Here is a 19,363-nt window from a genome sequence, read left to right as displayed (position 1 = left end):
CGTTTTACTGTCACCACGACCTAAAGGGAATGACTGCTATTTTCTGCTGCTCTCTTGTTTAATGACCTTCTCAATTAGCAACCTGTTTACTTTTATATTCAAATACATTCATTCATTCATTTGTTCATTTACTTCCGGCACTATAATCTGGTGCTATAATCCCATATTCGCTGGTGTCGTCCGTCCTAAAACCTCATAAGTCACAATTTGGTAAATTTCAGATCTATACTACTGGTCAGTTCACATGTGGGTGTGGGTGTTGTTTTTACAAATTACTGACCAATCTAAAGTGTTAAAAATGGTTTGCTCTCATGGTGGATGTAATGTTAATGGTTGAACAAACATGTCATTTTGATATGCTTTAATTGCATGTCTGGCTTTTACTGTATGATAGCATTTAGGTAGTGGACCTTTGTTGTTTAATCAGTTGTTTTACATGTCCGTTTCACAGTAACTAATGCTGGGAGTTAGAATAAACAACGTGAAGTTAGAACATTTGACTTCTTATTTGCAGAAGCATTGGCAGATTAAACAGCATTGAATGTAGATGAGAAATTTATTTGCATCCTCATCACAAAGCAAAAAAACACAGAAATACTGTGATGATGAAACTAAAAGCTCAAATATATTTCAACATCACCAATAAAGTATATTGGACAATGACCCCATATTGAACAATTCAGGGACAAAAAAAAAAAGACAGGTGAATAAAAAAAAAATATGGCTGGGTATCGATTCTAATTTCCTCAATCCAATTTCGAGTCACAAGAGTTCAGTTTGATTCGATTTAATTTTTTCCCGATTCGATTTGATTCACTTCAATCCGATATTGATTAATTATGGAACATCAAGCCTTCTTAAATATCAAAGACATGATAAAAAAATCCACAAACATTAAATTTCTAATAAATTTTGCAAGGAAGTAACTGGTTAAATGATCTACTTTTATAAATATAATTACTTAAGTATTACACAAACCTTGGCATGGTAAGGTAGAGATGAAAATATTTTCATAATTCTAATTCAATAATTGTAAATATAAATTAAAAAGTCGCAAAGTAAAATAAGTCAGGTGTTTCATACTGGTAAATGTAAGAAAATACTTAAAAATTCACGTGAACAATAAATGTCAAGAAAACAGTAGAAAAAAAGGCCTTTAAAATTCTGTTTTCTTATAAATTTATGGAAAAAATATTAAAATAAAATCGATTCATAGTTTTGTGAATTGATATCAGGCTCAAAGGAAAATTGATTTGATATCAAATATATATATATATATATATATATATATATATATATATATATATATATATATATATATATATATATATATATATATATTAACCCAGCCCTATAAAAACAAAAAAACAACAACAACAACAAAAAAAGTCTATTGTCGAGCCAGGCAAATTACACGATGCTGCTCTTCTTGGTCATAACAAGCTAAAGCTAACTTACGTTTAATGAACTATTCTTGTTTGTCAACCTGGTTAATTAATACAGTATATCCATACCAGCACCAAGATTGACTTGCTTCACATGACTGGACTTCTGTCTTGAAGTTTTTCTTCCTCCCGCTCCTTTTCAGGATAGGTTTAGTAAAGTATATAGGAAAATTGATATACTGTTGATGTTGATTGCCGGCGGAAGTAAATGAACAAATGAATGAATGAAATGAAGAGTGTGCACTGGCCGCTCAGCTCCTGTGCGCTTTGTAGTGCGTAACATAGAGCGACAGATGTAATAAAAGCACCCCGCAGCGGATGAGTGACATAAAAATTGTGCGAAGCAACAAATCAATACTTAAATTTGTTGCCATCACTTTCAAATATCGAATTTTTAGAATATTATCAGTTCATTGTTGCTACCCTAAACTCGCCATGAAAACTAAAGATGTGCCTGTTTTGTTGTAACACTGAGTTCAGTGTATTTTCTGTCACCAAATTATTAAGTGCGCTAGGGACGCGCCAGCTTCAGAATGCCCATCGAGGCACAAGACAGTTCCCAACATGCTAAACTAGACTTGCCCCAGCACGACAATGAAGTTGCGCCCATTTTTCTGCCAAGCGAATGGGCGCCTATCTATGAAAATAGGGCCCTTTGTGTGCGTGTTCAGAACGACCCATCACTGAATGTAAAGCATTAAAATATATTATTTTCCCCGTCAATACCTAAATCAAAATGGTAATAGAGATGGATGGATACATGGATAGATAGATGGATTAAATTAATGAGATTAGATCATTAAAATAATATTTTATTGTATATATTTCATTAGTGAAGGCTTAATTATGCCTGAACTTTTTATGCAACGTACACAAAAACAATAAATGAAGGTTAATAAGCACACCCTTCCACATTTCATTTCACAAGATTTTACTGCTGGAGTGGGAATCACATTTTATGCATTCTTTGGCAAACATGAAAAGTGCCGTGAGTAGCGCTTCGCTTGTTCCAGTGTGATCTGCGGTTAACTGGCCATGCGCTGAAGCAGCATCAGGAGATCAGTGTGTAAATCTCAGTGCTGCGGCTCTAATGGTAGTATGGCAAGAGGGGCTCTTTTGACGATACCTCGCACACTCTCCCATCCCAACAAGAGCAAATACTGCATTGTGTGTGCACATGTATGTGTGTGTACTTTAATTCCAGTGTGGGCGGGCCATGTGTTCGAACAATCCAGATTCCAATCATTTGCCTGTATGTGTCTGAGCTGCATTGGTGCAGGCGCCTCACGGGCTGCTGCAGTGAGACCCCTGCTCGCCATCAAAAAGAGCCTCACTGCTTTTTCAGTCTCATGAGACTCACCATCATTAAATAGCAAAGATGATACTAAACCCTTGTAATATTACTACATTTTATATTGGGGCCGTGCTCCAATGAGATTTTAGATCCCCGGGTCATCTGTGACCTTTTGCTGCAGTTTTGTCGCACTTGTGAATAACTTATGACAGCATTAACTTGCTAAAGGCAGCAAGTGGGAGGTTGGGAGCTCTCCATCTGCAGCGATTCCGTCTGATAAGACAAATCTCATTTCCATAATTGTAATTACTAGCATAATTATTTTTATCTGCTTCATCCAAAGTTTGAGTGTCATATATAGATTTGAAGAGTTTTATCAAGTATTTTAATCTTCTTGTCTCATCTCCCATCTAATGAGTGTGTGTCCTCCAGTGTCTGCAACTGGCTCCTCAGGTGCGTGCTCATGTGCTTAACATTAATATGGCAGACACACTCCACTCCTCCGTGCAGGGATTTTGTGAAACATTCATTGAGAGCACTCAGACAACGGCAGGTTGAGAGGCATGCACAATGTACCCAAGATGTGGTGGGATGTTTGAAAAGTGGATAAAATGTTCTCAAACTCGGTTTGGTGAAAACAACCCAATGAGCTCCAAAAATAACCACCAGATAAGATTGTTGGAGGATGCAAGAAAATACAGCATCTGTTTTTTTGTGAAAGCAACTCTCAGTAATGGTAGCACCTTAGATTTATATTACAATAAATCAGTTAAGGAGTGAAATTACTTCGCCCTAACACCTACAAAGAATGATGTGTTATCTTTAAAGGAGTCATTATGAAATGGTTTCAAAATTAAAAGTAGTTCTCGGTTGTCTGGATAAAAGGTGATTTTCTTTCATCAAAAATAATATAGTATTACAATGCACTTAATTTCCACTATTCTCCACACACTGTGGTTCAAATCACGTTTGTTTCTGGTGTTCAGTCTTGTGCAAATGCAGATTACGGCTTTCGTTACGACTTATGTTCTGGAATTGGATCCCAAAAACGCAGACAACAAAATAGGTTTTAACTCTTTATTCGCATAACGTTGATGGGCGTGGAACTAACTTGACTAGACCAGAAACAACGAGAATGTATCAAGAATCAAGAGACGCTAAGTTAATTAGGGCTGTGGAGGTGCACAGGGGAACAGAAGAATCCGACGAACACACACTTCTCTGTCAGACTTATATAGACAGCGAATGGATCCGATTGGCTGTGGCTAGGCATGTGGGTAACAGGACTGACATGGATTTCTCTGATTGGCTTCTGACCAGATAAAGAGATTAAAGATTCCTTACATCACATAGGTTCTGACATCACATAGCTTCTTACCAGTTGAAACTGGAAGCCAGTTACATGCTGATTGCATCAGTTCAAAACAGACACTTGACCACACAGTCATGACCCGAACAGAACCCTTGCCCCAAACAAAACACAGACAAAACACAGTCATGACAGTGCTGTTATCATTTTTCTTTCACGTGATGAGCAACAAATCTACTAACTTTCAGTGGTGCAATTAGAGCCCCATCACCACCCCAGGAAACACGATGCCTAATGTGATAAGTTCGCTTTGTTTTGTTGTTGGTATATTTGACTACAACCATGCTAGTAGGGGCCCCCTTTAGGGAGATTCTTACATGCAATGTATGCATACTTCCAGTTGTGTCATTGACATGGGCCAATGTCAGCCGTCTCTCAGGGCCACCTAGAGCTCAGGGCTCGAGGCAATTGCTTGGGTTGACTCCCCTGTTGTGGTGTCTCAGCGTTTGTGTACAGACTGTTAATGAATGGCGCTTGTGAGAGGCCATTACTGGACACCACTTGCAAATTAATCATAGGAGCTTAGTTGCCCAAATTATAGGCAGAGAAACCTTTAAATGAGGAAAGCATAACTTGAAGAGGAGTTGATTTGATTTGATTGAAGAATATTTCTATCATGCAGTAAAAAAAACAAGAACTGGGGGAATAAAATATTCAATATAAATGTGCCAAAATGAAGCATCATTTAACTTTGACAACCTGGGACGACTGGCATGGTGACACAAGTACATGAATACAATTTCGTTTAAAAAAAAAAAAGCCACAACAAGCCAAAGAAAAAACTAACCACTGACCTGGGAATATTATGTGGTACGGTAAGATTTTACGTTGATGATCCATGATCCCATTTAAACCATCAATTTGTACTACAGTGTGTTCGAGTTCGAAGAATCCACTGTAGTGATGGGCATTACAGTTCTTTTAGGTGAACTGAATCACTAGAATCAGTTCATTAAAAGAACCGTTCAAAAGATTCCTTTACTGAATCGTTACACATAAAAATGAAAGCCTGTCCCCGCCAGCACGGAAATAGTGGCGTTGCTGTGAGTAGTTCCTTCCTTGGCAAATCGTGAATCACTCGTGGCAAGACTACAATCACTCACTCACTGAACTGGTATGGCAGTACGTTCACTCAATGAATCGTACGCGAACGGGAAATGGAGGTAGCACGTTCACTCACTGACTCGTTCCTGAACCGGAACATCCACTGACTCGTTCACTTACTGATATGTTCATGAACCGGAAATGGCAACACATTCACTGAATCGTTCCTGAACCAGAAATGGCAACACGTTCACCCACTGACTCGTTGACGCACTGATCCGTTCACGTCTTCGCGAACGGGAAGCTTCCTCAGTGACGTGTTCTTGAACACTAATAGCGAGGCTGTATGTGTCGTAAAATCCCACCCACGTCTGACGCGAGCTGCTGATTGATCGTTTGCGAAGACTGACGGCATTAGCGTGGCTGCTCTCAAATGAATTGAGAAAATAAGTCACTTCAAGAAGTGACCCGTTCACTCACATTCACTGAAGATTTGTTCTTTTTGAATGAATCGGTCGTGACCGACACAACACTAATCCACTGCAGGTGTGTTAAACGTACGCCCCGTGGGCCGGATCAGGCCCGCAAAGGGGTTTAATTCAGCACGCGAGTTGATTTTGTAAAATTAAAAAAAAGAGTTGCCGGACTAATTAATCAGCCGGCCACAATCAAAACATATAAATTCCTAATTTCACAAGCAATCCTTAGATGAGCAATGCAACTTGTACACAGAATTGTCCTGGATGTCATTATTTTACACACAATCTAAAGTTACGTTTTGTATAAAAAAACAAAACAAAAACAAACATAGACCAACATAAATCAAACATAAACGTGACACACGGTCAACTACTGGTAACACAAACACATATGACAAGGATTAATGCTGCATGGATGGTCGTAAGTCGAACTTTTCCGACTTCAAACCAGGAAGTGTGTACAGGAACGCCCCCTTGAACTTGGAAATCCCGCGTGCAAAGTTGGGGAAAAAAGTACCCCGACTTCACTGATGATCTACAATGCGACGTCGCTCTACAATGGCGACCCCTTTGGAAACAGACCGTAAAACACAATTTACGCAAGTATAAAACTAGATAGCTTTCTTCATTCATGAATATTTGACATAACTTCAACGTACGTGACAGTGTGCCGCAATCTCCCTGCATGAAATTATACGGTGAATTACTGAACTGTATGAAATGCTTATGAAATTAGATAAATACAATAAATGAAGCAAAATTGCGAGAAGGCAAGTTTGCCGGAGGTCAAAATGAGTTTTGATGACCAAAATAAAATCAATTCATGACTATCCACTATTTTAGTTGTTTAATTTAGCCTCGAACGCTTTCAGGTCGGAACTCTGATAAATCCGACTTCCGACCATCCTCGAATGCAGCATAATGTCCTTATAATATCATTAACCACCACAATATGCATTCTGGGAACAACATATATGCAAAACGAAAACACACCCGGAACTCATACTCGCTCCATTTGCATTTGTGTTATTTTTGGAACAATATATTTACAGTTGAGTTCCGCTAACGGCTGGCCTTCAAATAGCGAGCATATGTGTATAATGGACGGCAATTGTTTTCATGATTTTGTTGATCCGGTCCACTTGGTCGCATATTTTTCTCTATGTGGCCCCTGGGGTAACATGAGTTTGACACACCTGATCTACTGTATTTATAAATGTGATAGACGAATTCAAGTCAAAACATGCCGTCTTAAACAGAGCTGCTCCCAAGTCTCATTGTATTCGACAGTGTTCATCATGTGTTTTCCCTTTCCCTTATTTTCCACACTCCAACTGTCTGGATTTTCATTTCTGTGTCCGTCACCATACCCGCGCCCCATGTTGAGCTTGGTCACAACTCCAGCACGCACCATTCCCTGCACCCCCCACCCCACCTTCGTGCCTCGGGGTGCAGCAACCATTGTGTTGCCGTAATAAGGTTTATGGAATTACAGATCTCTGAAATTGGATTTTCTCACTCCGCCAAAGCGGTGTGACTACAGGTTTAAAACCTTGTGCATCAGGGGTACAAGTGACCTGCTTGTGAACTGCTTTTTCTCTGCGACTGAATCCTCAAGGCGAAAGTGTGTATTTGTTGAAAGTATACATGTCAATTAAATCAAATTAGAGTCAGACATTGTTTATTCTATTCTCAAGTAAACTGAACTCATAAACAAAAATAAAACTTGTCTTCTTTACTCTCACAACTTTGTGTATTTGATGTAAGTCTTACCCAGTGCATAGTTTGATCTACTTTGCCTGACACTCATGCTGAAGTAGTTCAAATCGCTTTAATCCCTCAAATCTGGCTGCTGGTGAAGAGATTCATTCTCAGTGTTGTATGGGAAATCTTCTATGCTTATCTTTAATGAACAGCGAGTCCTTTGCTATCCCAGTACAATCAAATACATCTTAACAAATACCAGCTGCGTTGTTCAAAAGGTATTGAGCATTAAGTAGAATAGAAGAGTAGCAGGGAAGTGAGGTAGAAATGGGGAAGGAGGTGAGACAGGCAAGAGTAACATTAAAGTGTTGGCAGGGACTTGGCATTCATTAGGAGTATTCTATAGTGGCGGCTTAGTGAACTCTTAATTGGAAAAGAGAGAGCATTTGGGATGCGGGATCAATAGGGGCAGTCCAGGGGTTCCAGCCCACTGAAATCAATCAGCCTCCTACCAGATGAGGAGAAGGCAGACAATCAAAGAAAAGACCATCGGGGCTGTTGCACGTTTATCCTCCCAGACAAAATTCATCTGGATCAACCTGAACAGATGTGAAGATACATTCCAGCCCATCCCATTCACAGGGGCGGGGTGAGAGCTTTATTTTGTTATTAAAAAATGTTGATCCCATTGCATGACAATCCCCATGCAATAATAGTGTAACTCTGCAAAAAAAACATGGAAATATTAATAATACATAGTCCATCTTCACCCACCGCTTCCAATTCAGTCGCTATACTTAAAACCTGCCCCTTCCCTCTTTCCTTTACAAACATGCACCTCAAGCAGCATTGGTCTAGATTCTTTAAGATTAAGATAGCTATTCCTAATAAAATACCTATGATTAACACACAGGGGTTCTACATTTAGGGAAATATTCAATGAACCCCTAGCGTATTTTTACTCTGCTGCTATAAATAGCTACTTTCTCCTCATTTTCTTCTCCCGGTAATAGTCATTCTTCTTCCCTCTGACTTTTTGATGTATCGTGCTCTTATTCACATCAAGGACAAGGCCAGGTGTCGCATTTTCTCTCAGTTGTCATGCTTGTCACATGACGATGTTGCCCACAGCCTGTTTCAATCCATTCCTCTCATCCTCCCCCTCCCTTCTTATTTTTATTCAATCTGCCACTCCTTCGTGACGAGACAATGAAAAGTATATCTCCGTTGCTGCATTAGCTGGCATGCACAAGGTAATGCGGATGTCACATTGGGCCAAATAATCCTGTCAAAATAAATGATGTCTGCGGCGTCCTCGTTCTTGTGTCCCGGATCCAGAAATAAGACCACCAGAACAAAGACAGAGGCCGATGGTCTTATTGGGTTTTAATGCTCCAGATGGACAGACGGACAGATTGACAGGCGCAGGTGTCCAGTCACCTCTCTTTGATGCCCATGAATGGTTTGGCAGAACCATGCCGGAAAGGGAGCAGCTGGGATCAGAGACGTGCCTTGGCAGCAACATATATGTGAGCTTACCCGCTTCTCAGGCGTATTCTTAGCCGTACTACACATACCACTTGGCTAGTTTGTGCATGTGTGTTGATACATTGTGCAAAACCTTGTACCGGAAGAACACCCAAAAAGGCGCACTTAAAGTTCGTAGGGTGGCCTCGACACATGTCCAATCAAAACAGAGATTAGACCATTCTTGTCAACATGTCTTCACTTGACGCTTACAAGTATACTGGTCCAATGGGGATGTGGAAACAGTGGGAGGCAGTACAGTGGAAAGAACGGAATGAAAACAGCCTAGTGATTGCCTGGTGGTAAATGAACAAATCGACTATAGGGACGGGCACACCTTGCAATCATTGAGTTCATCAATCAGGTGTGGGGAAAATAGCTCTTTGTCCTCCCTGAATCTTTCTGCTCAATTTGTCCGTCTCAGGTTTGTGAGAACAGTTTAGGGACTGTTCTGTTCTATTCCATAATGACTATGTGGGATTTGTATTCATTTATTTATTTAGGTCTTTAAGAAGTTGACTTGCTGATGTGTTTTCGATCAATGTTGTGATGCAGAACCCAAACGTGCTTCAGTTTGAAGTCAAACTGATTGCAATGCATGGTTCCATCAATCACAGCGTGTCATCTAGGTCCTGAAGTAGCGCCATATTTGAAAATTGCTATAATGTGAATCTGAAATTCAGGTACATTTATGCCAGAAGTAACGAGACACATAGCTGTCAAAAAGTTCAACTGAACTTGCATTTTGTCTGTCGATAGTATATTCTCCATTGGAACTATACAGATGTGTTTGTTCTTTTTGGTGAGGTTTTTGCCTTGGAACTCTCATGGTGTCATTTTTTTCCCAGTCTCTCCCACATTGTTGAGTCATGAACATTGACCTTAACTGAAGTGAGCGTGAACAGCAAATGTCCTGGGTTCCTTTATACTTTTTAACACAGGGCCTAGTATCTTTGAATGTATCTTTTTTTCCACATAATATAAAATTACCATTGATATTTATTTATTTATTTGCTACTTGATATCTAAACCTTTAGGTACTGTGATGTCATTTCCAGGCCACAACATGGCAGGTGGCAAAATGGCCACCCCTTTATGGATAAAAGTGGCTCTTGCAGCTTAATTCCTATTCAACAAATGCAATGTTAATCAGAATGCTGTGTTTAGACTACTGGGGGCACATAGAACATATTGACAAGAGCATTGTTGACTTGACTTCTCTTTAAAGTGGGGAACTATGAAAAAAGTAAGAATTTGAGGGCAAATACTTTTCAGGGCACTGTATAGTGTGAGTTCTTCCAGATTCATAATGAGAGACTGTGGGTTGACGCACCTTATATGCTTGTTTACATCGTTTCATGAAACTCTTCACAGTGTTGCCATTCCCACAGTTTGTATGGAAAGGGCTTTTTTTTTTAAACGTTACTTGTCAACTCAGAACTGTTTGTGGTTGAAGTGGAGAAGTGATCCAAAAGGAAAGTCTCACATTAAAACCACATTTCAAACATAAAACACGAAAGCCATGAATAGGTTTTGTTGTCTGACTCTTGAGCGTAGAAGATTTTTCACGTGACAACTACTCATCCACCCTGGACTTTTTTTTGTGTTTGCTTCACAGTGAGTGGCTTCTAAAGCAGAGCACGTCTGGCTCCACTTCTTCTAAAGAAAGGTAAGGTTAATTTTATACATAATAAGCAGAGTATGATTTAGAAAAAAAAATGCAGCGTTTCCAGGCATTTATTTTTGAATTACAATTTTGTGATGATTTTAACAATCATCAGTGTGAAGTAGTAGTAGTATAAGTAGTAATGTTTTTTGTTCACTTGGATGCTCTTTTGCTCACAAAAACATTTGCACTTATGAGGTCATTGGAGTGTAAATGAGTCTCTATTTATGCACAAGTATAGTTATTACATTACTGTACAATTGAACAAGCAGCTAAGCATTTCCATTGCTTGTCTTCATTTCAGGTAGATACGATTTAATAGGCTGAGGCAAATAAATGCTGCCATATTAAGTTTGTCTGCATCCTATATATATTTCTCTCATTATTTGTTTTGGATGCTACAGCAAAAGATTTGCCTTTTTATACACTTCTTTATTTGCATGATGTTTGTACAAGGAAGTGTGTGCATAACTGAAGCATAATTGTAGAAAGGTGATCTGTACGAGGTGAAATCTGTTAGTGGTTTTATTATTTATCAGCCATAAGCAGTCAACCTATATGTACTCGCCCAGCGCAACATTAGGGGTGTGCTCAAAAAATCGATACGGCAATATATCGTTGCGGGCCTCATTACAATACATGTATCGATACGCAGGCGTCAGAATCGATATTGCTTGTTAACTTTCAATAGGCAGTTAACGTTTGCCTTTGCAGCTTGCATTGTACCTAAAAAAATAAAAACCAGCAGCGTCTTTGAAGTTAATTGCCTTCAATTAATGCAAAAATAGCTCACCAGTGATTGGACACCATGTCTTGCTAAGAAAAATGAAAGCAGAGGAAGAACATCAACATTTATTTACTTATAAACATAACATGGCACATGTGTCTTAATGTACCAATTTTCTTAAATTTTGTATAAAAATGAAATTGAATGTGTTACATGAAAAAAATTGTTTTTATTTTACCAAATATTTCAAATAAACACATTTTAGAGCTGCAATTTTAATACTTTGATATTTTTACTCATATCGGCTCCTCTGCCTATTAATACATTTTCCCGGTGTGTCTGTGAAAACTGCTCCTCGCTCTGCAGTACGTACATATTTCGACCAGGCATGCCGCTTGGTGGTAAACCAGAAGAGCTACTAACAAAAACATTTTTGTCATCCAGCATAATAAACATATCCTTTAGGTATCCATATGACTGTTATTATAAAATGCAAGTAAATGAATGTGAAATATCGGGATACGTATCGCCTTGAAGATCAAGTATTGGGATACATATGTATCGCGATACGTATCGTATCGTGAGGTGGGCGGCAATACCCAGCCCTACGCAACATCAAGTAAACCTGCACAATCTAATAACATAGTGATGCTGAGTTTAGATTTACACTGTCAGAGAGGTACAATTTTTTCTTTATTATTGTGGATGCATGCTGTGAGAATGTGCAGGTGTACCTAATGAATTGTTTCATGAATGTCGATGTTGCACCTTCAAAGAGGAATACATTCAAGCTCAGATTATTGTTCCCGCTTTGGTCGATTTGTCATACCTTGGAAGAGACCAACAATACAGCAGACTTATGTTCACCTCCACAAATTTTTGTTTTTCTGTGAATTCGTCGCATCCAGAGACAGCCCAGGCATCTCTGAGTCCTCGATTCGTCACCTCATTTTATCTGTCTGACAGTGATTAGCACAAAAAAAGAGAGACTTCTTATTGTTGGCTCCTTTGGATGAATCTGTGATGGTATAGCCCTGTTGTGGTCTCGGCACATTTCCCCGCTCTGGTTGTCAAGGCTGTATGCTAATTAGGAAGAGATGAGGATAGAGTGAAATGAAAAGATGTAGAAGAGAGAGAGCAAAAAAATATATATATGAACATTAGGGGTGTCACGATTCGCCAACTCCACGATTCGATTTAAATTTCAATTTTGGGGTCACGATTCGATTTTTTTTCAATTTTTTTTTTTTTTGCGCTCCCCCACTTTATAACACAGAGGCATATGCTTCTGTAGGCTAAGGCTAGTCTATGATCATTGGTTCTATTCATTGTACACTAATGTGTGGGGGGGGGCATTGAATCGTGTGTCCTCTCTTCTATTTCGATGCTCGAAATCGTGACGTAATTTCGATCTATTTCGAGAAAAAACCGAAATCGTGACACCCTTAATGAACATTAATGAGCAAGCCAAGAAGGGTCAGGATTATTAAACCAATAGTTGGAAAAATAGCCTTGACTTTTCAAGGCTTTAAGCTGTAAACCCGCTTTCATCTCTAAACAAGCGAGGACAGCCGGCCATGTTTCATGCTTGAAATTAGTATTTGAAGTCTTCGTTGTTGTTTTTTTTTTTCAATGACATCAAATAAATTATTTGGACATCTTACTGACTGGAGCAATTCAGCGTAAATGAAAGCACAGGAGTCATGTACAGTAGCTAAATCACAATAATTTGAATAAGCATAATGTCCATTTAGCAATTAAAATAAAATACACAGGCTTTTTTTTTTTTTTTTTTTGCTGTATCTGGAAAATAAAATAATTCTGGTTTCTTTACTGATCGCCAGAGGGGGAAGAACTTTGATTCTTCTTTTTGTCTCAGCGACACTGTCAAGAGTCGACAGGTGAATGATATGCCTTTGGTAAGCTATTCTGTTTGAGGTCTTCAAAACCCCACTATGAGGACACGGATCCCATTTCTTTCTTTCTTCCCTTTCTCGTCTTTGCTGTGGCAGAGGCCTTCAGCAGTGCAGAAAGCCAAAAGTATTCCAATCTGAAAACCCTTTCAAAGGCACAGTTCATCTGGCATATGTAGACCTCATCAGTTCACTTTTCTATCACATGAGCTCAGCTTGCTTGTGAGCAAATTTGTTTTTGCCTCATTCCTCGCAGCTGGTTGCATGCGAGTGATCTGACGTGCTTTCATATCCTGCGAGGGACAAGAGGTTATTTTCCCTTTTCAACGAGACCAGCGTGTTGTTTGAGGCTGTTTCTCACCTCCTCCCCAACATATGCGACGCACGTTTTTGAGCACTATGCGATCCCTTTACTGACCCTCATTTTCTACATCAGCAAGACTAGAAGTGCCAGCTTGCTTCCATGCTCCACTGATTAGAAGTCAAATATTAAAGTGCTGTGTTGTGAGCTCAGCCTAATTGATTCCTTCCGCATGGTGAACACATAATGGCCTGACAGCAGGCGATACCAGGCTTTGTCAACATTGGGCAAGTTGCCCAGGACAGCACCCCAGTGAAGACCCCCTGTGAGTGTGCCAACCTGGGGCCCCACATGCAGAGAGGCTGCTTGGCAGAGTCCTGAGGCTCAACATAGAAGGCAGCTCATTGTCGGTGTCATCAGTCGCCTCGTTACTGGCAAGGAAGTGGTTGGCAAGATAGAGAGCACATTTGTGCATCATGCAAAAATGTATTACTTTTTAACTAGTCCAATGTTACATTCAGATAGCAATTTTCTGATATTCTCAGAATTCCTCCCTTTCCCTTCCTCTGTTAACACACCATTAAGATAATTGCCTTAATAGCTTTTAATGACACATGTTTAACGAGGAACTAAACAAACAACGCTGATCATCACTTGTCCACTGTTTGTCACGTGAGGTGTGCACTTAGGACCAAAATGCAGACAAGAAATGGGAGTTGGGAAACAGAGATCTGTCTTCTTATACAAAAATACAAGTAACAACAGAGAGCAGGGCGGGATTTACAAGCGGGAAACACTTGATGGAGAAACTTTGGCTAGAACCTTGAGTGGGCTGGATACAGAGCTCAAAAGTACAAAGTAAGCACAGCTAGCCTGGCTGGATGCAGAACACATAGAAGAACAGCTTGCATGGAGGAATAGGGATGGGAAGCCTTGACATATTTAGAGAAAACCTCGACTAAGGGACATTGACACACTGACAAAAGTGTCACTCAGTAACTCCTGCTAGAGCAGTGCTTCTCAATTATTTTCTGTCATGCCCCCACTAGTAAGAAGAAAACATCTCGTGCCCCCCCGCGAGACTATAAATAGTATCATTTGTCTATAAAATTGTTATAAGCACACCTCTGTATCCGTATTAACGTAGAATAGAATAAAAAAAAGAAAGCAATATGGACCAACTTACAATAAAAAATAGCTTTATTAACTGTAACAGAAAAGATTTAAAGTGGAGCTGAAATTCAAAAATCAAATTAAATCCTGAATTAAACTATAAACATTTTTTGACTGACCATGTCAAACCATATGATACGGAAAAATTAAATTACATAAAATCAATAAATAATAATGCATTCAAACTGATCACCAACATTAACTCAGGAGCTCAATATTAAATTAAAAAAAAACAAAAACAAAAAACTTTAACCTCCAAAACAAAAATATAAAATAATTTGTGCTGATTTTATTTTATTTTTTTTGCTGTGTGCAAAGCGCACATGCTCACCACCGAGCGAATGCTCCCTGCCCACACTCTGCCAATAATGAGAGCGTCACTGCCCCCTAATGTAGTGGAGGTACAATTGCACTTGGTTCTAGGACAGTAAAAAAAATAAAAATAAAAAAAATAAAAAAGCATGTTCCCCGAGGTCAAACGCGCCCCCCTTGATGGAGCCTCGCGCCCCCCTGGGGGGGGCCCGTCCCACTATTTGAGAGGCACTGTGCGAGAGCAATGCACAATTCTATATGATAGAATAAAGGCCTGTATGACAAAATAAGAGGGTCAAATGCAGAACAACTCGACAAAAATATAAACGCAACACTATTGTTTTTGCTCCCATTTTTTACGAGATAAACTTAAAGAACAAAAACTTCTTTCACATATACAATATCACCATTTCTCTCAAATATTGTTCACAAACAGTCTAAATCTGTGATAGTGAGCACTTCTCCTTTGCCGAGATAATCAATCAAACCTCACAGGTCTGCCATATCAAGATGCCGATAAGACACCATGATTAGTGCACAAGTGTGCCTTAGACTGCCCGCAATAGAAGGCCATGCCGAAAAGTGCAGATTTGTTTTATTCGGGTTTGTTTTATTATATTTGGGGGATGTGTGGGGGATTCAGAAAACCAGTCAGTACTGACAGTCAGTCTGGGTCCCCAAGAAGTTTTAGATCTTTGAGTTCATCTCATACAAAATGGGAGCAATAACAAAAGTGTTTATATTTTTGTTGAGCATTTATACATGACAACTACTGGATGCAACTGCTTAGCGACTGACAACTTCTTCATCATCTGAGACATAGAAGATTGCATAGCAACTACCAATATCATCACAAGGGACATAGCAACTGCATAGCAACTGGCAACATCAGCATCGTAACATGATGATCCCATGACCTAACCCAAAACACAGTCATAACACTGTTGTTGAAAAACGTTGGCAGTGTATCCCCATCCCTCTCTCGTATGCTTAACCATGAATTTATGTTAATCTTGAATAGACTTGGATCCTTATTGATTTTTAATGCCTCTGATAGAGTGCAACCAAAGACCACGTGTTACGCACCTTCATCCATGGTCCTCGTCTCATGAATCTGATTGACCTTCTCGCTCACTGTGACCTACAGTAAACGGTTAAAGGTGTCGATTCATCTCCAGATGATTAGAAAGCTCGCTAAATCTCCTGTTCTGTCTGATGGTTAATTTTCCATAAGAGATGATAGAATGCTGTGATCTAAGGTGTAGGGGGGTTGATGTTGTGGAGCTTGTCGACAGGTGTGCTAATCGCACTATTACGGAAACAGAGCCGCACTGACATTAATTACGACACAGGGGTGACAAACTCGATCAAGCCACTGCTGTTTCCTATTTAATGGGAAAAGATTGTGAGCAAACATGAGTAGAATGTGGTTGAGAGAGAGAGCGAGCGAGCGAGTTGCTTCGGGGAGAGCGTGTGCGTGTGGAATATTTGGATGAGGACAAAATCCCAATATGTACCTTTTTCCACCCATGAAAATCCACAGAATTTCATACTTGAGCGTTTCATTTCGGTGTGACCAATCAGCAGCACAGCTGTGAAACTTGGGGCAGCTTTGGCTCTAAAGGCCAAAGAAAAGTAATCACAATGTCCGCTCCCCTGAGAACCCAACAGGGCTTTCATTTCTACCTCTGTCCTGCCATAGATCCCGTGGGGGGGGGGGCATAGTCTGACTGGGGGTCATGATTGCAACCACAGGAGGGGTGACAGTTGGCTTCCTCTCTGACAGCAGCCTAATAGAAGGCTAATGGGAGTCCCAAAGACCTCTGTCCTGTTGTGAGCCTGTGCAGGGAAGCTGTTGGAACAGAGGGACAAAAAGGTGAGGACAGAATAACAAGCTGATCAGCCTTCCCTCTTTCTCTTTCGTCTCTGCTTGTTTGATCTTTGCTAACGTCCGTAGCTCATTTGGGACCCTTTTGTCAAGAGAAATGATTATGTACTGATTATTGTTTTTTCATTTCAGCTTTTTCAAAGATAGTTTTCCACATACTAATGATCTCAATTAGAAGTTTTCCTTTTATTGATGTATCAAATAATTATTTTGGGTGATTATTTTATAGGAGCTGTAACAATAGATATTCTGGTTTGTTCTCTATTTCTAAAATTTTCCCTCCAACGCTTTTTCCTCACGAGGGTCGCGGACATACTGGAGACTATGAATAGAAATCATTCATTCTAAAGCAGACTTCATAAAGTCTTTATTAACTGTACAGGCATTGTTTAAAAAAAACATTTTAACTAGGGATGTTCAACACTATTATTTTCAGACCAATGTGAGTACAAGTACGCAACTCTTGAGTAGGCACCAATACCCAGGACTGATATCACCATTACTTTTGATACAGATACCCCCCCAAAAAAATAAATAAATAAATAACTAAAATGACAGATAATATATATTATCCAATATAACATTATCCCTTAAAATTGCATGAAATTAATGTAAATTTTCTATTCTTTGACTGTAATTTCTAGTCCCTGATCGTAAAACAGCCGCAAAAGGGCAGCTGATACCCGTCGCCGTCGCGAGTACCGATATCTTAAAATACGACTGGGCATCGACCCGATACTGACACCTTGTATCGGTACTCATCCATCCCTAATTTTAACATTACTATCTTGCATGCATGTAAAAATAAGTTAACCATTGTTTATAATAAGTCATAAACAGAATTTTAAACATGGTATATTCAACTTTGTATTTGTGTCCTAAGTTATGTATGCATAACTCAACTCAACTCAACTTTATTTATGAAGCACTTTAAGAACAGGCGTTTCTGTATACAAAGTGCTGTACATAAACATATAACATATTATAAAAACTTGATTATAAATTTGGGTTTAGTTTAGGTTTGGTAGTTTGTTCTTTGGGTCTACTTGTGGGTTGTTGTTTTAAATTAAATGAATATTTGTTCATCCATCTTTTAATTCTTGGTTCTCCAGTACGCATCAGAGAGCAGACCGCCCTTTGGAAGCAACCAATAAGAAGCATCCGCAGTAAAGGGAGAAGGAATGATTACCACCTGATCAATCTGAGCGCTCATTAAAAGGCTGCCAAGGCCTCTGCAACCCGATACAACATCAATACTGTAACACCACAGTCCTACAGGGATGTTTGGCAAGCTGCTGGCAGCCTCACTGTCATTTCTAGGTGGGCAATATGCCAAGGACCCCCTTTGTGAGCCACTTAGGCCGCCCCATGGTCCCTTAACACAGGTCAGGACAGACAGATGGGACGTCTGGGCAGCTGTCCCATGGCGGACCAGAGAGAGATAGATACTGACTTGGAGAGATGTGCTCTCCCAGTATGAAGCATTCATTTCAAGGCCCATCACAAACTAAAGGATGTCTTTCAAGTACCTAACCACTGATCTTCTTACCTGCTACACATAAAAATAAAATAATCTAAAACCAAAACCACACAGAGGAAATACGTATAAGCAAGCAGCCTAGCAGAAAAGTCTATGTAATATGAGGTCGTCCCTCTGTGCTCCAATCTTCCAATCTTTAACCCCCTGTGTGGTTCCAACAGAGGAGGGAGAGATCAGTGTGTGCGTGTCTCAAACCCCATTAATCCCTTGACAAAAGGTCTCACAGAAAGATAGCTAGCGAGGCAGGGGGTTCGAACAGTGAATGGGTGGAGAGCAAAAGTAAAGCAGTGCTTGCCCCCAACCCACCATACCGCACCAGCCATCCCCAACGGTATTCTTAACACAAGATGAGATAACGCGCTCATTGCACCCTCAGACCATTATCACCCCATAAAATGCTCAAACACAATCTATGGCCTTGAAGTAGTCATAGTTATTGTTTTAATCAAATTAATTATTCCGTATTCTCCTGTGATCACTTCCATGGCTGTTGAACTGTAACTTCCAGGCAACATGGTGATTTCCTTTGTGAATAATTCAGCAGGATAGCAACCATTGAATGGATGCCGGGTGTAATCATGGCTAAGCCAAACCCATTACGAAAAGTCCCAGTTGCAGATGCTAATTAGATTGTGATCATGATAAATAAAAAAACATCGCATTATCGAATATTATAAATATTATAAATTAAGTGGTGTTATTTACCTCAACAATTACTGTATATTGGAGCAAGAAAATGAATATCAAGATTCATTTTGTATATGATTTTGATATTGTTGTCAGTACATCTTAACATGTATAATTGTGTGAGGCTGAATTTATTCCTAATTTTTATTCACACTTTGTCGACATTCTCCTTCGACATAATTTATCTTATTCACATCATTCCAATTTCAACATATTCTGAAAATTCATGCCATGCCCCCCCCCCCCCCCCCCCCACACACACACACACACACCACCACAAAAAAAATCACGGTT

General features: G+C 39.6%; 1 protein-coding gene across 4 annotated transcripts in view; it reads left to right on the top strand.

Annotated features, from left to right (window-relative positions):
- sulf2a (sulfatase 2a) overlaps positions 1-19,363 on the top strand; it is a 96,059-nt gene that overhangs the window by 41,479 nt on the left and 35,217 nt on the right. For all 4 annotated transcript variants that reach the window (XM_077528969.1, XM_077528970.1, XM_077528971.1 and 1 more), the window contains one exon: positions 10,481-10,531. The gene's annotated coding sequence lies outside the window, so the exon portion shown is untranslated. The remainder of the gene's footprint in view (positions 1-10,480; positions 10,532-19,363) is intronic.

This window comes from Festucalex cinctus, chromosome 8, assembly GCF_051991245.1.
Source record: "Festucalex cinctus isolate MCC-2025b chromosome 8, RoL_Fcin_1.0, whole genome shotgun sequence".
Classification (NCBI taxonomy): Eukaryota; Metazoa; Chordata; class Actinopteri; order Syngnathiformes; family Syngnathidae; genus Festucalex; species Festucalex cinctus.
The sequence above is the reverse complement of the archived record's forward strand: the minus strand, read 5'-3'. Positions and strand labels throughout refer to the sequence as shown.